This window comes from Ambystoma mexicanum, chromosome 12 (genome assembly GCF_040938575.1).
Source record: "Ambystoma mexicanum isolate Mex_15411 chromosome 12, UKY_AmexF1_1, whole genome shotgun sequence".
NCBI classification, from domain to species: Eukaryota; Metazoa; Chordata; class Amphibia; order Caudata; family Ambystomatidae; genus Ambystoma; species Ambystoma mexicanum.
In genome coordinates this window covers 638,583,261-638,587,571 of record NC_090936.1, presented here as the reverse complement: position 1 = coordinate 638,587,571, position 4,311 = coordinate 638,583,261, and positions in this window count along the sequence as shown.

Below are 4,311 nucleotides of genomic sequence, written 5' to 3'. Positions count from 1 at the left end.
CAACGGACTAACACCAGAGCCGTTCACCTGACATGTCCCAACACAAGGGTCATGCAGAGTCAGGCACTTGACAATAACTACGCACACCTGACAGCCCTTACCCATCCCCACAGGGATAAAAGGAAGAGCACGAGAGCACACTTTGAGCAAGGCCAAACGCACAAAGAAGCAGCTATTCCGGACTGGCAGTTCAAATGGAGGAGATAGGCAACGAGACCTGGAGGGACGACGAGGAGGGAATTGCCCTTGCCCTTTTCAACTCAGACCTGTGCAGCCTCAGAAAGGGAAAAGGACAGCAAAGTCCAGCTGGCGTGTGGTGTGACAGGTGTCAATGGCACACAGGGCATTCTCGCGCTGATAGCCAAAGCGGGGAGAATCGCTTGCCGCTGTGGTGCCATCCTTGAGTCCCGAGACAAGAAACTCCAACAGTTCAGCACAGCCGGTGAGTCAGAGAGGACTGATAGTAAACCGAACTGTGCTGGGTCCAAGGTTGCAGGCAGCAACATTGTTGAACAAAGAACTTGTGTATTTGAACTTTAAAAGAAACCCCAGTAAAGGTCCAGAGGCAGAGTGGTCTCACACTGCAGGGGCGCTCTTTCGAAGGAATCTGACTGGAGCCTTTTTGCTACTGTTTGTTGAAACTACAAGAACCAAGAGGCCTTAGGGGTGGTCGGCGTGAGATGTCAAAGTGGTCATACGAGAGTCGAGCAAAACCCCTTGTACACTCGAAAGTCTTTGACACATTGAGAAAAACGGACTGAACTGTGAAATTGGCAAATGTGAACGCGACTGAGGGATTTCTGTGAACTGGGGGTAAACAGTGATATGCCCGTGAACATTGTGGCGACAAGTGTAAACCCAGCTGTGGGATGTCAACAGTGAATAGTTGTCTAAAAGGACATTCAGACTTTTTGAATGTTACGGTTTGAGTGACAGGCCATAGTGCACCCGACTGAGGGAGGCTAATATTGAGAGAACGATCAGAGCCTGGCTGAGGGGGGATCCACAGGCAAAGAGTAATCGGCCAATGAGAAGATTTATTGAAGACACTTTTTGTTTGTTGTTTATGGTCCATCAGGCCTTCTAAGGCAAGAGACTTTGCAGAAAAGAGACTTGGCCCCAGAGGGTCCTGGTATCGTTGAAAGAAACTGTAACCTTGGGCTGGTGAGGCCCAGGAGTGTGCTGTGCTCAAGAGTCCCGTCATGTCCCGTGCTAAATATGTCGGGAAGGGAGACCCCAGCCATACCCTCCTGGCTTATTATTTGGTGAACACTTCTTTCATTTCTAGTGAACATTATCACACACTATTTTGTAACTTAGGGGTAAGGATTGGCAATAGGTTTTTTAGTATAGGCCCTTTTTATTTGACAAGATGCCACCAGGACTACCATATTATTATTTGATGGTCGTAGCTTGCTTCCATCTTAGATTTAAGTTTAGATTAGGAGTTTTTTCACCAATTCATATATTTTAATAAACACCCTTGAACTGGGATCACTTGTGTCTGTCATTACTGTTGCCACCATGAGTTCCTTACATAGGGGACTGTCTGCCACTATGGAAAAGTATAATGGTATTTCTTTTTTTTAAAACTTTTATTTTTGTTGGCAGCGGTTCACAACAGACACACACGTTAAAGCAGATGATACATACAATGTACACATGGACAGTAGTGCAACAACCGCAAAGGCAATAGACTTACATGTGAAATGCTAACAAGGTGCAAGATTGCGTGGCATTCAAGTACTTTCCATTGGGGCTGGGAATTAGCCACTCTTGGATGTCCTCTCCTCTGTATTATTGAGGTAGCTATTGAATGCAGACCATATGTTCTGGGTGCGGGAATTAGCAGGGAGCATAGTAAGGTACTCCTCTTCACAGTTTTGAGACCACGTAAGAAGACTTAGCCACTTCTGAAATGTTGGGGGTGAGGGGTTCTTCCAGCTTTGGAGCAGACATTTCTTGGCTATGTTGAGACATGTAGCCATGTGTCTAACCTTGTCAGTTGTCCCACCCTAAACAGGATTCCCAATCGGTCAGGGTCGATTGTAGTATCAGTTACCTCGGCAAGTGTCTCTAGGATTCTTCCCCAGAAGTCGCCCAGTCTATGGCAAGTCCCAAACCTATGTAAGTGATCGGCTTGCTCCACCTTGCAGCGGGGACAGGAATGTGTGGTGGGGGCAAACTTAGAAATCTGAGAGGGGTGTAGTACAGTCTGTGCAGCAATTTATACTGCATAGCTCGGTAGCGGAAGTTGAGGGAGACTTTTTTGGTAGAGAGCACATTTTCCCCCATAGCTGGTCAGAGATCTCGAGACCGAGTTCCTCTGCCCATTCGCCGCGTGCCTTGGAAGCCTGAGTCGGGGCACTCTCTAGTAACATCTTATATAAGGAGGAGACGACACCATGGGCGCCGCCCGAATTAACAATGTATGCAATCGCCGGAGTGTCGGGGGGGTTCATCAGGGAAAGTGGGCCACATACCACGGAACGCAGCCCGGAGCCTGTGGTATTGGAAGATCTCCAGCGCGGATCCCGACTGGCCTGTGGGTCAATAAAACATGCCATCGGGGTTGAAGGCCGATGGGGTAGAAGTCCGTCAGTGCCTGGTAGCCCAGAGTCCCCCAGTGACAAGCCAGTGCTGCGTCATGTGTAGGTTCCAGTCCAGGGAAAGCACACACAGGGAGCCATTTATAATAGCGGGAGGAGTCCACTGTTGCATATAGCAGTCGATTCCAGGCACGTACGGTGGTTCCGATAGGATCGATGGGAGAGTCGGGTGCATAGCGCTGATGTAGTATGAGGGTCATTGTGTTGACACCGGCTGCTGCCAGGGTTTCCAGCTTAACATGTGGGTGGGTTGGGGAGCCCGGGTACCAGTGAGTGGCGTGTTGGGCCTGCATGGCTGTCCAATAAGATATTAGGTCGGGGGCAGTGAACCCCCCTTTCTCATATGGAAGCGTCATATCAGACCATTTCTTGCGCACTGCTCCGGAGTGCCATAGGAACTGTGCAAATGATTTGTGTAGTCTCGTGAAGTACTTTGCCCCGGGCCATATGGGAGTATTTCTGAAGGTATATAGCAGTTTAGGAAGTAGGACCATCTTAATGAGAGAAAGTCGCACGGCAAATGACAGTGGAGAGGGCGCCACCGTGTCATTTTAGTCTCGGCTTGCTGTGCTGCAGCAAGGTAGTTATCTGCGAGCAGGGAGGTCCTAGTCAGTGATACCTAGACTCCCACAAAATTGGATTCCGCCATGGGACCAGCAGAGGGGGTATTCGGTGGCTGGTTGTTGGGTAGAGGTGGTGAGCGGAAAGACCTCGGATTTTGAATAATTAATTGTGAATCCTGAGAGGGTGCATATGTGTGTGATGTCTCGTACTATGGGGTCAAGATGTGTGGCAGGATCTCCGATGTATAATAATACATCGTCTGCATATAGGGATATCATTTCAGGGGTGTCTTTTAGCCTTAGCCCTCTATGCGAGTGACGTGTTCTGATGTGGTCCACCATGGGCTCTATTGCTAGATCAAAGAGGATCGGGGAGAATGGGCAAACCTGTCGGGTACCTCTAAAGAGCGTGAACAGATTGGAGGTCAAGGAGTTAACCCGAACCCTAGCCACTGGGGAGGTGTACAACAATTTAATGTATCCAATCATATTGGGGCCAATTCCCATTGTCTCCAATACCAGCCACATATACTTCCAGGGCACCATATCGAACGCCTTCAAGGCGTCGAGTGTGACTGCAATTGCGCGCACGTCCTGGTCTATTCGGGCCATCATATTAAACAACCGCCTAATGCTGTGGGAGGTGGATCTTCCAGGTACAAAGCACGCTTGGTCTTCATGGACCAGATGTGTCATAATCGGGAGGAAGCGGTTCGCTATGACCTTGGCAAAGATATTTGTATTCAGATTCATAAGGGAAAGATGGCTATATGAACCACATTCATCACTGGGCTTGCCTGGTTTAAGCAACACCGTTATAACGGCTTCACGCAAAGAGGGAGGAAGGACAGACACGCAGAGCGACTTGTTACAGACCTCCAGTAATTTGGGAGCTAATATGGCTATGTATTCCTGGTAGAATTCAGCCGTGAGTCTGTCAGGGCCTGGTGCAGATCTGAGATGGCCTTAACTATCTCATCCAGAATAACTGGAGAATCCAGCCGGTTCCTGGTCGAGGGGGAGACGCATGTTGTGGGTATCTGATCAAGGCGGTCCCTCATATGCTGATCAGTGTGTTCCAGGGGGGTTGGGAGTACAGGGTCATGTAGAATTGGGTGAATATATCCCATATCTGTTGA